The 17,857-nt window shown below is 40.2% G+C and overlaps 1 protein-coding gene across 4 annotated transcripts in view; it reads right to left on the reverse strand.

Annotated features, from left to right (window-relative positions):
• DENND2C (DENN domain containing 2C) overlaps positions 1 to 17,645 on the reverse strand; it is an 89,588-nt gene extending 71,943 nt beyond the window's left edge. For all 4 annotated transcript variants that reach the window (XM_060413197.1, XM_042252932.2, XM_027973452.3 and 1 more), the window contains exon 1: positions 17,547 to 17,645. The gene's annotated coding sequence lies outside the window, so the exon portion shown is untranslated. The remainder of the gene's footprint in view (positions 1 to 17,546) is intronic.
• Positions 17,646 to 17,857: the final 212 nt, after the last annotated feature.

Here is a 17,857-nt window from a genome sequence, read left to right on the forward strand (position 1 = left end):
CAATCTATCCTAAAGGAGATCAGTCCTGAAGTGTTCACTGGAAGGACTGATGTTGAAGCTGAAACTCCAATACTTTGGCCACCTGATGTGAAGAACTGACTCATTGGAAAAGACCCTGATGCTGGGAGGGATTGGGGGCAGGAGGAGAAGGGGACGACAGAGGATAAGATGGCTGGATGGTATCACCGACTCGATGGACATGGGTTTGGGTAAACTCTGGGAGTTAGTGATGGACAGGGAGGCCTGGCGTGCTGCAGTTCATGGGGTCGCAAAGAGTTGGACAAGACTGAGCAACTGAACTGAACTGAACTGATGGTACTGGATGACATGATCTTAGTTTTCTGAATGTTGAACTTTAAGCCAACTTTTTCCGCTTTCCTCTTCCACTTTCATCAAAAGGCTCTTTAGTTCTTCTTCACTTTCTGCCATAAGGGTGGTGTCATCTGCATATCTGAGGTTATTGATATTTCTTCCAGCAATCTTGATTCCAGCTGGTGCTTCATCCAGCCCAGTGTTTCTTGTGATGTACAGTGGATATAAGTTAAATAAGCAGGGTGACACTATACAGCCTTGACGTACTCCTTCCCCTATTTGGAACCAGTCTGTTATTCCATGTCCAGTTCTAACTGTTGCTTTCTGACATGCATACAGATTTCTCCAGGCAGGTCAGGTGGTCTGGTATTCCCATCTCTTTGAGAATTTTCCACTTTATTGTGATCCGCACAGTCAAAGGCTTTGGCATAGTCAATAAAGCAGAAATAGATGTTTTTCTGGAACTCTCTTGCTTTTCAATGATTCAGCAGATGTTGGCAATTTGATCTCTGCTTCCTCTGCCCTTTCTAAAGCCAGCTTGAACATCTGGAAGTTCACGGTTCACGTATTGCTGAAGCCTGGCTTGGTGAATTTTGAGTATTACTTTACTAGCGTGTGAGATGACTGCAATTATGCAGTAGTTTGAGCATTCTTTGGCATTGCCTTTCTTTGGGATTGGAATGAAAACTGACCTTTTCCAGTCCTGTGGCCACTGCTGAGTCTTCCAAATTTGCTGGCATATTGAGTGTAGCATTTTCATAGCATCATCTTTTAGGATTTGAAATAGCTCAACTGGAATTCTATCACCTCCACTAGCTTTGTTCATAGTGATGCTTCCTAAGGCCCATGTGACTTCACGTTCTAGGATGTCTGGCTCTAGTTGAGTGATCACACCATCGTGATTATCTGGGTCATGAAGATCTTTTTTGCACAGTTCTCCTGTGTATTTTTGCCACCTCTTCTTAATATCTTTTGCTTCTGTTAGGTCTATACCATTTCTGTCCTTTATTGAGCCTATCTTTGCATGAAATGTTCCCTTGATATCTCTAATTTTCTTGAAGAGATCTCTAGTATAAGGAAATAGTATGAAATCATAACATGTTCATAGTAAAAGAAGAATGCTATAAAACACTGTGGCAATGGCAACCCACTCCAGTACTCTTGCCTAGCAAATCCCATGGACGGAAGAGCCTGGTAGGCTGCAGTCCATGGGGTCGCTAGCAGTCAGACACAACTGAGTGATTTCACTTTCACTTTTCACTTTCATGCATTGGAGAAGGAAATGGCAACCCACTCCAGCGTTCTTGCCTGGAAAATCCCGGGGACAGGGCAGCCTGGTGGGCTGCCGTCTGTGGGGTCGCACAGAGTCAGACACGAATGAAGAGACTTAGCAGCAGCAACAGCAGCATAAGTTAATTAAAAATTCCCTGGCAGTCCAGTAGTTTGAACTCCACACTTTCAAGGCAGAGGGCTCGGATTCAATTCCAGGTGGGGGAACTAAGATCCCATAAGCCATGTGTTGTGGCCAAAAAAAAAAAAAAAAAAATTTATATGTATAAATAAATAAAATTTAAAGGTAAATAAGTATATATACCAAAATGTTAACAGCGATTATCTCTGGGTATTAGAACTATGGCTGAGTTTTCTTTTGGCTTATCTAATTTTAAAAAATAAATATAAATTACTCATATAGCACTTGTTTGTTCTGAGCAATCACTTCATAAAAGGCATTGTGGGAAATAAAATAGAACAACAGTTAAGTTTTAAAAAATAAATTTGTTTCTTACCTTATCATGTCACAAATCCTTTATTACTAAATAACTATATATATTTTGCTTTTAAAATGACTTTCATAGATCGCATACTCTGTTAAGACTTAGGCTTTATAAACTCCAAAAACATTACTAATCCAAAACAGGTCAGTTCTGGAACATTCAGGTCAGACCTCTTCTATCACAGATAGCCATTTAAGTTATAGAAATAGATAACAGAAGAGAGAAAAATACATGGGTTATGTGGAATCATGGGAGCCAAAGGAAGGACACCTTTCAAACAGAAAAGAAAGGTCAACAGTGGCTGATGTGCCGTCAAAAGTTAAATAAGGTAAAGACTTGAGTGTCTACTGGTCCTTAGGACATCGGCAAGAGCAGGTTCAGTGGCACGGAAAAGACTGAAGGAAGAGCACAGTGATGTGAGAAGCTGATGGGAAAGGACAAATGGAAACAGCACCTGCAGAAAACCCTTTCAAGGAGTTCATCCAGGTAGGCAAGTGGACATCAGAGTAGTGGCTAGAGAGGAACATGGGGTCCAGGGAAGTTTTTTTGTTTTCGTTTTTTTAAGAAAGAAAATACTTTTCTTAAAATGCTTGTTTAAACATTGGTGGGAAGGAGTTGGTAGGAAAGAGAAGAAATAAAGGTAGAGAGCAAACCCCAAATGGGAGAGAAGGCACAGACCTCCAAACAGAACCGGAGGAATCAGCATCTGACAGGAAGAGGGACAGCTCTTCCACTGGGACATAAGGTAATTAGGAAGGAAAGGTAAGGATGCAGGTACATTTACATGTTTGGGGTCTGCATGCTTATTAACGTGCCCCCTAATGGATTCTATTTTCTCTTTGAAATAATAATGTGCAATTATTCGCTGAGAGTAAAGTGAGACAAAAGTCAAAGGGTTAAGGAAAGTAAAGAAAGTTTAAAATAGACATCTTGGAGAAAAAAAGTAAGACATATAGTTACTTACATAAGCAGAGAGTTTTCAAAAGGCAAAGAATTAGCAACTAAACCTTTGAGACATTAATCATTATTAGGGACCACATATGAAAAGAAAAGGGAGAATCAGATAAAGAGTGGAAAAAAGAGTAGAGAGTGGTAACAGAACCAGGAAAATAAGAATCATGGATAATCATTAAAGGAAAAGGTCCTACAAAGAAAAGAAGGGTGAGGAGAATAAAGACTAAGAAAGCGTCCTTGTATCTGGTAACAGGACATTAAATAAATGCCAAAAGGGCAGTGAGGACAGAGATAACAGCTAAAGCTTAGAGAGAAAATTAGGGAGAAAAGGGGTCAAGTATGAACACAACATTTATTGTAAAGTCAATGAGAAGCGTAAGGTCAAAAAAGAGAAGGAATTTTAAATACAAAGCTTTCATATGTGGAATCTGTAAAAACAGTATAGACAAACCTATTTCCAGGGCAGAAATAGAGATGCAGAGGTAGAGAAACGGACACGTGGACACAAGAAGGGGAAGGGTAGGCCGGAGCGAACTGGGAAGTTAGGCCTGACACACACACTATGTGTAAGACAGATCGCGGGGGCCTGCTGCACAGCACAGGGAGCTCAGCTCAGAGCTCTGTGACGACTCAAAGGAGCGGATGGGGTGGGGGTGGGAGGGAGGCCCTACAGGGAGGGGATACATGTATACGCAGAGCCGATTCATTGCACTGTACAGCAGAAATTAACACAACACTGTAAGGCAATGATAGTCCAATAAAAATAAATGCAATGCTTTAAAGTTGGGGAGAAAAACTATGTAGTTTAAAACTGTAGCAAACAATTAATGAAGGATATAATAAATACAAGGAAGAGGGAGGGGTAAGTTAAGTCACATGCAAGAAAGATGTGTCAGGAGTTTGAGAAAGATGACAGTTCTTATGGAACTGGAAAAAAGATAAGGTTTATGCATGCTTAAGACCCAAACCAGGCTTCCCTGGTAGCTCAGCTGGTAAAGAATCTGCTTGCAATGCAGGAGACCTGGGTTTGACCCTGGGTTGGGAAGATCCCCTGGAGAAGGGCCTGACAACCCCCTCCGGTACTCTTGCCTGGAGAATCCCCATGGACAGAGGAGCCTGGCGGGCTACAGCCCATGGAGTCAAAGAGTTGGACACCACTGAGCGGCTAAGCAGAGCACAGCACAGCACAAAACCCAAGCCAAATTAGTTAAGGTCGTATTCTATAACTTCAATCTATAAAAATTACAACAACCATGTTAAGATTTAGAGAAAAAGCCCATCTACTTGAGGATAAAAATTTTAAGAGTTGCTCAACAACAAGCTCAGTAATTAATATATTAATGGTGGTATATTCATTGAAGTTGAAACCATGATTCACAGAGGGTCTGGCCTACATGACTGTTCATCTGTCTCCTAAACCTGGGCACAAGAGTGAACAAAGCAAACTGGAGTCAAAGATAGGAAAACTAGCAATTAATCCAGCAGGTGGAATACCTTGCTTCTTGGTGTGCAAAGAAGTTATCACCATGGGTTATCACCAAAACCCATGATAAGAAATACATTTGAGTCACAATACATGCACACACACAACTGAAACAGGTTTCACAAAACAATTAACCTTATTACATATGATAAAGTAAAACGTAAAGTTAACATCAAATATTATCTGATCATTATTTAAATACATTTTAAATCCCACAATTAATATACAATATAAACATTAAAATTAGAAAAGAGTCTATGTGGAGCAAAGGAGCCTAGTGACATGAGACCCAAACTGAAGACTAGGGCTGTGAGAGAGAGCCATGTTTGCGGCGAGAACCTGGGTTTAAGTGAAGCAATAGACACAAGGAAAGTAGGCATACATAATACTAGTCGGGGACGTGATACAGTGATCAGTAGTAATTGTTTGCAGGAAGGATGGAAAAACAAAGACAGATCATTTAAGAGCAGTAACAGCAAAAGTATATGTTGGTAAGGTTTTATAGAATACACACACACACAAAGAATCCCTAAGGGCCCTGTGGCCTTATCAAATCAAATCCTCTTTCTCTTGCACTATAGGTCAGTGCTTCCTGAACCCTTCTGACCAAAACCCATGATAAGAAATACATTTGAGTCACAATACATGCACACACACAACAGAAACAGGTTTCACAAAACAATTAACCTTACTACATATGATAAAGTAAAACATAAAGTTAACATCAAATATTATTTGATCATTATTTAAATACATTTAAAATTCCAAAATTAATACACAATATAAACATTAAAATTAGAGAAGAGTCTACGTAATGCAGTGAGTGACCTTTCCTGTTCATAAACTAATTCCAGTCTGGAAAACACAAGGACCATGTTACATACTTAGCAGGTTCACAATAGAGTCTTGTACGCTTGCTTGAAATTGGGTCAGGGTTGAAAACCCTGGATGAAACAATAAGTTGTTGTGAAAGGTAAAAATAGTACTGAACTTATTCTGTTTAGTAACGGAAATTCTTTGGTCTTAATACAAAATGATGGTCAGCAGTATTATCCATAACCACTTCAGAGTAAATTAAGAACTAAGTTGTAAGAATTCATTTTCTCCTTGGAATACACATTGAACTCAATTATTGATGCAGGGCAAATGGAGCTTTCAGCCAAACGTTTTTCTTCAATGTTTTAAACTTCCCCTCAGGAAAATAATAATTAACAGTCTGGAGACAAAAGAAAATTTTATATCTCTACATTTTATTTTGTTCAAGTTTTTTTCAGAGATAATGCTCTCTTTCAGATAGAGCAACATGTTTGAAAGAGTAAAACAGCAAGAGTATTACCTGCAAAAACAATGTTTTGGAACCCTGAGATATAGAGCTCCCAATTTAGTTCACTAGGTTGCCAAACATATCAGCTACATATGCAATTTTGTTATCCAAAAATCTTGGAAAACATCTGCCAAATGAGAATGTCTTTCAACTAGAAAAATTCTAGATCCATACAATCTGCTTAGCTCTTTATCTCTTAACAGCTATCAAACTCTGCTGTTTGGGTGAATGGGTACACCCAGTGAATGGGTACAATTAGCTCTGAATAACACATTTTAAAATCTTGGCTACTCATCAAGTCTCCTTTACAATAATGAGTAACTTGCAATATTTTTCAATATATCCAAGAGATTCGGAGAGTTTTCCGCATATACCAAAGCTCTGCATACATAAAACAGTGATTCCAGAGAGGACTCTTAAGTACTTAGAACAAATAGACAGAAAGAAGAGTCCAGTGATGACCTGCTGAGCAGTGTGCTCACTCATGATCAGTCTACAGCTTTTGCCTAAAGCTTCAAGGACCAGCAGAACAGCTGCCCTGGACGTTCAGAAGAAAGTAGGAGGATGCCTGCACTGTCCGTTGTGCTGCTTTGACTGTTGTCTCTATGTCCATCTCTGTCTATCACTGTCTCCGTCTCTCTGTCTCTCCCTTCCTCCCTTTGCTTGAATGTTGGGAAGGTGCTTTGAGGAAATAATAAAACATAAAGTGTGGATCTTTGGGGGTGGGAGAAAGCACTTTTATCAGTAGCTTCAAACAATGTTTAAAATAATTCCTCTATGTTTTCTAACCGTATTTGCAATTCTACTGGTTTACTTCAGTTCAGTCCCTCAGTCGTGTCTGACTCTTTGCGACCCCATGGACTGCAGCACATCAGGCTTTCCTGTCCATCCCCAACTGCCAGAGCTTGCTCAAACTCATGTCCACCAAGTCGGTGGATGCCACCCAACTATCTCATCCTCTTTTGTCCCCTTCTTCTCCCATCTTCAATCTTTCCCAGCATCAGGGTCTTTTCCAATGAGTTAGGTTTTCACATCAGGTGGCCAAAGTATTCGAACTTGAGCTTCAGCATCAGTCCTTCCAAGGAATATTCAGGACTGATTTCCTTTAGGACTGACTGGTTGGATCTCTCTGCAGTCCAAGGGACTCTCAAAAGTCTTCTCCAACGCCACAGTTCAAAAACATCAATTCTTTGGTGCTCAGCTTTCTTTATAGTTCAATTCTCACATTCATACATGACTACTGGAAAAACCACAGCATTGACTAGATGGACCTTTGTTGGCAAAGAAATGTCTCTGCCTTTTAAAATGCTGTCTAGATTGGTCATAGCTTTCTTCCAAGGAGCAAGCATCTTTTAATTTCATGTCTGCAGTCACCATCTGCAGTGATTCTGGAGCCCAAGAAAATAAAGTCTGTCGCTGTTTCAATTGTTTGCTCAACTATTTGACATGAAGAGATGGGACTGGATGCCATGATCTCAGTTTTTTGAATGTTGAGTTTTAAGTCAGCTTTTTCACTCTCCTCTTTCATCAACAGGCTCTTTAGTTCTTCGATTCTACCATAGGGTGGTGTCATCTGCATATCTGAGGTTATCAATATTTCTTCCGGCAATCTTGATTTCAGCTTGCACTTCATCCAGCCCAGCATTTCACATTATGTACTATGCATATAAGTTAAATAAGCAGGGTGACAATATACAGCCTTGACGTACTCCTTTCCCTATTTGGAATCAGTCTGTTCCATGTTCTATTCTAACTGTTGCTTCTTGACCTGCATACAGATTTCTCAGGAGGCAGGTAAGGCGGTCTGGTATTTCCATCTCTTTCAGATGTTGTGATCCACACAGTCAAAGGCTTTGGCATAGTCAATAAGGCAGAAATAGATGTTTTCTGGAACTCTCTTGCTTTTTTGATGATCCAACAGATGTTGGCAATTTGATCTCTGGTTCCTCTGCCCTTTCTAAAGCCAGCTTGAACATCTGGAAGTTCACGGTTCACATATTGCTGAAGCCTGGCTTGGAGAATTTTGAGCATTACTTTACTAGCTTGTGAGATGAGTGCAATTGTGCAGTAGTTTGAACATTCTTTGGCATTGCCTTTCTTTGGGATTGGAATGAAAACTAACCTTTTCCAGTCCTGTGGCCACTGCTGAGTTTTCCAAATTTGCTGGCATATTGAGTGTAGCACTTTCACAGCATCATCTTTCAGGATCTGAAATAGCTCCACTGGAATTCCATCAACCTCCACTAGCTTTATTTGTAGTGATGCTCCCTAAGGCCCATTTGACTTCGCCTTCCAGGATGTCTGGCTCTAGGTGAGTAACCACACCATTGTGGTTATTTGGGTCATGAAGATCTTTTTTCATAGTTCTGTGTATTCTTGCCACATATTCTTAATATCTTCTGTTTCTGTTAGGTCCATACCATTCCTGTCCTTTACTGTGCCCATCTTTGCATGAAATGTTCCCTTGGTATCTCTAATTTTCTTGAAGAGATCTCTAGTCTTTCCCATTCTACTGTTTTCCTCTATTTCTTTGCATTGATCACTGAGGAAGGCTTTCTTATCTCTCCTTGCTATTCTTTGGAACTCTGCATTCAAATGGTTATATCTTTCCTTTTCTCCTTTGCCTTTAGCTTCTCTTCTTTTCTTAGCTATTTGTAAGGGTTCCTCAAACAACCATTTTGTCTTTTTGCATTTCTTTTTCTTGTTCATGGTTTTGATCACAGCCTCCTGCACAATGTTATAAACCTCTGTCCATAGTTCTTCAGGCACTCTGTCTATCAGATCTAATCCCTTGAATCTATTTTTCACTTCCACTGTATAAATCATAAGAGATTTGATTTAGGTCATACCTGAATGGTCTAGTAGTTTTCCCTACTTTCTTCAATTTAAGTCTGAATTTGGCAATAAGGAGTTCATGATCTGAGCCACAGTCAGCTCCCGGTCTTGTTTTTGCTGACTTTATAGAGCTTCTCCATCTTTGGCTGCAAAGAATATAATCAATCTGATTTCAGTATTGACCATCTGGTGATGTCCATGTGTAGAGTCTTCTCTTGTGTTGGTGGAAGAGGGTGTTTGCTATGACCAGTGCGTTCTCTTGGCAAAACTCTGTTAGCCTTTGCCCTGCTTCATTTTGTATTCCAAGGCTAAATTTGCCTGTTATTCCAGGTATCTCTTGACTTCCTACTTTTGCATTCCAGTCCCCTATAATGTCTTTTTTGGGCGTTAGTTCTAGAAGGTCTTGTAGGTCTTCACAGAACCGTTCAACTTCAGCTTCTTTGGCGTTTGGTTGGGGCATAGATTTGGATTACTGTAATATTGAATGGTTTGCCTTGGAAATGAACAGAGATCATTCTGTTGTTTTTGAGATTCTACTACTTAAAAGTATTTTTAAAATAATATTATATCAGAAACTTATAATAGAGATCCCATCAATTTGGGTTGTAAAGTCTGTATCAGATTGTAGCCACCTTATAAGCACTGTTGAAATGTCCCATAATGATAGAACAGAGATATGTCAATATGAAAAGGTGAAATTTTTGATTTTCCACCAACTAAACACCAAACATCATACGTGTAACATCCATGCATTATTTTTCATCCATGCATTTTAAACAAAAACTTTTTTCAATAAATATGTAGCACTTTTTCTCTCATTCCACTGATAATGCAACTAAATAAAATAACAATGAGGCTGAAATAAAAAGGAAATTGACATAGTTTTACATACTTTTCTTTCTTTGAAAATATTTGAAAAGGTTACTGAAAAGTCCAGAATGCTGCTTCCAAAAATCTCTTCAATGTAAAAGATCATAACTTTCATTTGCAACATTAACACAAATACATGGAGTCATTTTCATGAGGTTTTGCACATTTGATAAACCCATTTTTAAAATTATCTTCGTGAAAGAGATCTTCATGTAAGATATCTTATACTTTTTCTTGAGTCATCCTTTCCTCAACATTTTTGCACCTCCAGATGCAGCAAGCCTCTGTATTTTTTCACTTTATGCGTTCTTTCTTCTCCTAATAATTAGACAGTACATTTAGAGGGCAAATTGGCCTAATTTCTTTTTGAACAACAATTATCACTGAACTCAAAAACATCACACTTGAAGAACGCATTTAAAGTTAATAAATAAAACTTAGAGTTTCACCATTTCTACCAACAGCAAAGAAAATCCTGCTACATTCTGCTTGACCTTTAATTACACTAATATAAATTAACTGTGCAATAACCATTGCATTACGATAATCGCCAAACTGACCATCACTCTAATTAAAATAATATTGTTCTTTTGTTCCATGGTACCCCTTACAGTTTAAGTAGGTACCAGGGAAAAGATGATTTGCAGTAAATATTGTTGAAAACCAGGCTGTGTCATTTCCTCCCAGCAGGCTCTAATATCATCAGCCTTAATAGACTTTTATTTAATCAGAGTATCAAAGAATACAGATAAATATTTAAATACAAAATTATGCTTCATATTGCTAAGTAACCAACTCAAAAATATCCTAGACAGCTGGACTGTTTTGTTTTTTTTTCCACTCTAATGGAGAAAAACAGAGAGAGAAAGAAAAAAAGCACACTTCTTTTAAGTAGCACCAAGAATAAATCTCACCCTCCTCAAAACTATCCTCTAACATTAACATCCACACAAGGAAAAAACAAATCACAAATATGTCACTTTTATGAATTTACACTTTGAAATAAAACTAATAATTGTCCCCCATGTCCTCTGTTATAAACATTTCTCTCTGCTATGAAAACCACGAACATCAGAAATCTAACTTAAAGAAATACAGGAGAGCATAAATAAAATATATAACTGATATAAATGGATTAATACTGCCTGAACTGAATGTTAAAATTATACTTTCAGGTTGCTAGCTGGGAATCTAAGATTTATAAGCAAAAAAAAAAAAAAATCATAAATTCCTCCTCAAAAACACGAGGTGCAAGAGAAACATCTCAGATGCCACATGTGAAGAAGTAAGTCCTTTGAACTACCTTCTCTTATCTCACCATTATTTTTAATTCTTCAACCTTATAATCCAGTTTAATGTCCCTGAAGTGAAGAAAAATTTCATGTTCCCTTTTCCTTAGAGAAAAATTATTCATGCAGCTTTAAGAGAAAAAAGACAAAAGATTCCATCTTGTCCAATCCTCTGGGAACCAGTGTAAGACATTTCCAATTTTGGTCTTTTATTCCACCTAGCTTTCAGTGTCCTCACTTTCACTAAGGAAAAAGATTGCCATTTTACTGGCTCAATAAGGAGTACTGAATACAGAAAAATATTTTCAAATGTATTTTTGATTCTGATAGTGTACAAACTTCCAGGGGCAGTGACTGCAGGGTGATACTCATCATGCTGGGCAGAGCTGCAGCTCCCAGCAGCTCCCTTAGGATCCACAGGATCATAAGGCTGAAAATCCAATACACTTACAACCTTTCTGTATATATAGTCATTCTGTTTTTCATATACGGTATTCAATAAATTACATGAAATAATAAATGTATTATAAAATAGGTCTTGTGTTAGATGATTTTGCCTAATTTGGGGTAAAGTAGGAGTTCTGAGCATATTTAAGATAGACAGTAAAGAATCTGCCTGCAATGTGGGAGACCCGGGCTGGATACCTGGGTTGGGAAGATCCCCTGGAGAAGGGAATAGCAACCCACTTCAGTATTCTTGCCTGGAGAATTCCGTGGACAGAGGGGCCTGACAGGCTACAGTCCACGGGATTGCAAAGAGTCAGACACGACTGAGCGACTAACACTGAACTGAACTGAAGCTAAGCTACAATGTTTGGTAGGTTAGATGTACTAAATGTATTTTCGACTTATGATATTTTTACCTTATCATGAGTTTATCAGAACATAGTCCCACAGTAAGTTCGGGAAGATCTGATAAAAGCCCATTTTAAAATAAAACGTTAATATCTCATGTCGTTTATTGACTACTGAACTGGAAGTGAAAAAGAGAATTGTTGTATGGGTACTAAATGGTTATAAGTATATCAGTTGGTTGTTCTTCTGATTGTGTGGCTGACAAGAGCTGACTCCCTGCCTCTGCCCAGCATTAAGAGAGAGTATCACACAGCATATTACTAGCCCAGGAAAAATTCCAAGTATAGTTTCTATTGAATATGCACCAATTTTGCACCATCCAAAAGTTGAAATAACAGAAGTGGAACCAACTGAAAATGGGGCCCATCTAGATAAGCATGGAATTACAAAGTACAGAGGATGAAAAATAATTCTATAATAAAGAGGATTAAAAAAAAAGAGGATCTACTTTCTTGACTGGCTGTGAATTTGCTTTTTTTTTTTTTTACAAAGAGATACTCCAATAATAGTTTGGACAAAACACTTTGGGAATAAATGAATGACTGTCAAGTGAAATTTTAAAAGAACAGGATTCATTTGGATGTAAAAGCTATTTAATCTTCAAATAAAACCCATTTAATTGTTTTACAGTCATAATTAATAAGAAAATAAGTATAAATGAATAAATAATCCCTTCCATTCATACAAAGCAAAATTCTTTGTGTCCCCACCCTGCAGCCCCTGCCCTGGAGCAATTTCATCTGCATTTAGGCTTCAGTTCCTACTCTGGCTAACTCCTAAATCTGAATCCCCAATCTCAGCCTCCCCTCTGGGCTCTGGATCCTCTCTTGCCACCTCCATCTGAGGCTCCACAGACACCTCAAACTCATCATGTTCAAATCTTAAGCAATTAACTTCCCCCTCCCATTAAAAATTAAATCAAGCTCTTCTATCCAGTTCCCCAAGCTGAGAAACTAAGTTTTTACTTTTCTGTTGACCTTCAACGCCAATCACTTTTAAAATTCTACATTTGTAAATGTAAATTCTACATGTAAATTCACTTGTAAATTCTACATTTTTATCATCTGTCCTCTCCTTTTCATCCCTATTACTATTTTCCTGCTCAGCTCTTATCCTCTCTTATCTGAGCTATTTCAATAGCACCAGCTTTCTAACTTATCTCTCTACCTTTTGCTTCTCCATCCAATCCAGCATCTACATCATACCATCACCATGTTATCTTTCCTAACTACATCAAGTCCCTCACTGGCTCGCCATTGTCTTTAGAATCAAGTCCAAAGTCCTCAACATGATACACAGGCCCTTCACCAAATGAAGACTCCCTTTCTCTGAGTCACAACTTTTTACACGCCTAATCTGTATGTTGTTTTATAGCATATCCTATACTTCAAAGTATTAAAACCACCTTTAACACCATGTTCTATAGTGAAAGATTATGTCAAACGGAAAAAATCTTCTTTATTTCAAACAAAAGGTACTGAAATCCTATACTTAACCTAATTTCTAGAAATTTCAGCAATCCTAATATGACTGGCAACCAAGCTCTGCAACCTTTTTGTTTTTTCCAGTTTATTTCCAGGCACCATCTTTTTTAGACCAACCCCTCATCTCTATACACGCTGATGTTTAGTGACAACGTGGACCAAAACACATTCCTGAAACATACCATATACTTCCACCTAATATTCCTGGTTTGCATCCATATCTTCTGTTCCCTTCCCTAACTCAGTAAACTCCTATTCATCCTTCAAAGCCAAATTCAAATATGGTATCATCTCACTAAGCCTCCTCTTACCATATATAGAATTATCTTCCCTCATCAATGGTCCAATTAAATTCTTAACTATATCTCTGTTATGGGCTTCCCTGCTAGCTCAGCTGGTAAAGAATCCATCTGCAATGCAGGAGATCCTGGTTCAATTCCTGGGTCAGAAAGATCCCCTGGAGAAGGGATAGGCTACCCACTCCAGTATTCTTGGGTTTCCCTCGTGGCTCAGACAATAAAGAATCTGCCTGCAATGTAGGAGACCTGGGTTTGATCCTTGGTTTGGGAATCCTTGGGTTGGGATCCCCTGGAGGAGGGTATGGCAACCCAATCCAGTATTCTTGCCTGGAGAATTCCATGGACAGAGGAGCCTGGTGGGCTACAGTCCATGGGGTCGCAAAGAGTGGGACACAACTGAGCGACTAAGCACAGCATGGCATGTATCTCTGTTATAACTCTTATCACCCTGAAATTGTAGGGACTTATTTATATGTCTGGTTATAAGCATCTTGAAGTCAGGGAAACATTTTCTTGACTCTAACATTTAACTTATCTTCTGCAAAAAGACATTTTAAACTTCTTATTGAAAAATAATCACCTCTCACAGTATTAAGATAATGCCATAATTGCAGTAATTGAGTGACTGAGAGCTCAAAAACAAAAAGAATCTCACGTCATTCACCAGGAAAAATACTTTTCACATATGTATAAAGCATAATTAAGTAGAAGCTTGGATATGCCTTCATCTATATCTTGCAATATCAGTTTCTCTCTCTCTTTCCTTCTTTTTGAAGAAGTTCTTCACAGAACTTTCTTTTAAGTACTCCTTGGATTTCATTGTATCTCATGCCCAGAATTCTAAACTCAGTATAGTGAAAGGGCTAAGATCATGATTTTTGGAGCCCAAGTGTCTGGTTTGAATCCTACCTAGCTCTGGCACCTAGGCTGTTTGATATGGGAAAGTCATTCAACCTTTCTATGTTGCTCAAAGAGGAGATCATAGTAATAACACCCCTCAAGGTGGTTCTAAGGATTCAATAAGCTAATGCATGTAAGAATTTAGAACACTGCCTAGCCCAAAGCACATCCCAATAATTGCTGATTGATGTTATCATTATCATCAGTTGTTAAAAAAACTTTCTCTGTACTTATGCTAGCCTATGGGGGGCTTCAGTCCATGGGGTAGCTAAGAGTCGGACACGAGTGAGCGACCTCACTTTCACTTTTCGCTTTTGTGCATTGGAGAAGGAAACGGCAACCCACTCCAGTGTTCCTGCCTGGAGAATCCCAGGGACGGGGGAGCCTGGTGAGCTGCCGTCTATGGGGTCGTACAGAGTCGGACACGACTGAAGCAACTTAGCAGCAGCAGCAGCAGCATGGGGTAAAATGTAATCTCCTAGATGGAAGGAATTAAATCCTGCCCATACAAGAATTGTTAGTCTCTCAGTTGGGTCCAACTCTTTGTGACCCTATGGATTGTAGCCTGCCAGGCTCCTCTGTTCATGGAATTATCCAGACAAGAATACTAGAGTGGGTAGCCATTCCCTTCTCAAGGGAGAAGAGACTGACTTCCCGACTCAGGGATTGAACCCAGGTCTCCTACATTTCAGACAGATTCTTTACTGTCTGTTGATCTTGGCAGACTGAAGCCTTATACTCACATTATTTACTGAGCACCTAATACATGCCAATGCACAGTTTTAGCACTTACATTAATGTATGGGTGGCTTCTCTGGTGACTCAGGTTGATGTTTAGTTCCTAAGCCCTGTCAGACTCTTCCGTAACCCCATGGACTGTAGCCCACCAGGCCCTGGGTCAACGGGATTTCCCAGGCAAGAATACTGGACTGGGTTTCCGTTTCCTTCTCCAGGGGATCTTTCCAACCCAGGGATCGAACCTAGGGATCGAACCCACGTCTCCTGCACTGGCAGGCATATTCTTTACCACTGAGCCACCAGGGAAGCTGCCCATATAGGAACATAAGTGCTAAAACTGTGCCTTAGAATATATTAATTCTTAATAAATAATGTGCATATAAGATTTCAGTCCACCAAGATCAACAAATTAGAAATCACAGCAAGCTTTATATATGGAGTACATGGTTGAAATCGGTGTTTCAAAACATCCATCTTGCACTGAACTGTTGAAACATGTAAAACTGTTAAAGCAAAACAAAAATTATATTCACTAGAAACTTTCCCTCTACTTCTCCATTTAATTTGGTTTTGGTACCCAGCGATCTAAAATTCTTGTCTATAATGTAAGACTTACAACAGATCATTCAAAATAAAATTTCCAGGGCTTCCCTGGTGGCTCAGTGGTAAAGAACCTTCCTGCCAATGCAGAAGGCATGGGTTTGATCCTTGATCCAGGAGGATCCCACACGCCATGGAGCAACAAAGCCCATGTGTCACAGCTGTTAAGCCTGTGCTCTAGAGTCTGGGAGCTGCAACTGTGGAGCCCATGCGCCACAACTATTGAAGCCCGTGCAATCTAGAGCTGGTCCTCCACAACAAGAGAAGCCCCCAAAAGAAGCCCAGGCACTGCAACTAGAGAGTAGCCCACACTCGCTGCAACTAGAGAAAAGCCTGTGCAGCAGGGAAGACCGGGCACAGTCACCCAAAAATTAAGAAGTTATTTAAATAACAAAATAAAATATAATTTCCAGTTTTAGAAAACTGCCTATTGTCACATCAGAAAAATTAATATTCTTCCTTTACATCCTTATTTAATAAAATCTATCAACACACACACACAAACTAATGAAAAGCCAAGGGACACAATTACTACATTTCCTGGTTTCTGCCTGGGAAACAACTTCGGAACACGCCTACATTTATCCCTAGTCAAAGTGTACTGGTTACAAACTGGTATTCCTTTTTTCCTTTCCAGTCTTCCCCCAAAACTCCTCACACATTCACAAACCCACAGAAGAGAACTCAAATGTCTATAATAAAAGCTGTACCAAAAAATGCAGCTATATATTAATATATTTTGTTTGGACGACTTAAATCTTACAAAAGCTAATATAAGTCTCTATTTGAAGCAATACTCCTAGCTTACTTTACCAGGTAACTTAAACTACAAATATTTACCTAAAGCAAAGACACAGATTAACTGCTACCAAACTTCTTGGTAAACGATTCAGGAACAGTGTAGTGTGCCATTCTAGAAAAATTCATTAATCACTGAAAAATGGACCACACTTCCAACAATGGTGATTTGTAAAAAATGAGCTTAAACAATTTACACAGTAAACCGAGATGTAGGACTTCATCTAAAACACCTTAGGTGAACCGCTAGCTTTAGGGTAAAGGTTTACAAAGAGCCTACTATGTGCCTGGCGCTTAACAGTTGTTTAACAGAATATACAATACCTAACATTTATAGGACACTCTCACTCGTTTCATTTGACCCTAAGAATACCGCCTGGAAAAAGCATCCCGATTTTACAGCTAAGGAAACGAGGCCCAGAAAAGTCGACTTTAACCGAGGTATCACATCTGGTACGTGGGTCTGGCCGAAACTCCCGCCCCTGACTCATATTCTGATCATCTTCTGTCATACTATAATAGTAACTCTTGGATGTTCCACTGTCAGACTTTTTAAATCAAAATCCTACTTGACGACTTTACTGTGCTCGTCAGATTCTGTTAAGCCTCAAAACACAGAGAAGCAAAAATGTTTGAAAAACCCACCGTCTCAGCCTGCCGCGGTTTAATACTGACGAAAGCCCGGCGTTTCCTCCCTGCTTCTTCCCCAGGAATGCCGAGCGCTTCCGAGCGCCACCCGGACGACGGTCCCCGCGCCCCGAGGTGAGCGGCGAAGAGACCCTCAGTCAGGCTCCATCACAGCCGCCTCCGCCGACCAGCGGGCTCCCAAATCCAGCGTTCGCTGGGCGCGGGGCCGCACGTTCGGAGTCCCTCCAGGCCGGGGAGGTGCCGACACCGCCGCCAGCCCGCTCCCGCTCTGCGGCCGGACCGCTCCGACGCTCCAAGGCCCGGCTTCCAACGTGCGACAACCTCTAATGCGAGGGGCCGAAGCCCCGGCCTCACAACCCGCCCCAGATCACCCCGCTCTTACCTGCGCTGGGCCTCGAGGCCGCCTCCGCCTCTGGGCTGCGGGGCTTAGTCCTCTCAGCAGAGGCGCCAGGTCGGCTGAGTTCCACTTGGGGTGGGCTCTGTCCCGCCCCCGCAGACCCGGCCACAGGCCCCGCCCCGGCCCGGCCAAGCCCTGTTCTTATTGGCTCATGTTCCCACCCCTCACCTTTGGACCCGCCCTTGGACCCGCCCCCGGCACCGCCCGAGGACCTTTCTGGGGGAACCGCCCCCACTCGAGTCCAGTGTGGGGGCCAGAACCTTGCCCAGGAGCCTGGTCTCCAAGAGGATGAGGCT

Source organism: Ovis aries, chromosome 1 (genome assembly GCF_016772045.2).
Source record: "Ovis aries strain OAR_USU_Benz2616 breed Rambouillet chromosome 1, ARS-UI_Ramb_v3.0, whole genome shotgun sequence".
In the NCBI taxonomy this organism is placed as follows: Eukaryota; Metazoa; Chordata; class Mammalia; order Artiodactyla; family Bovidae; genus Ovis; species Ovis aries.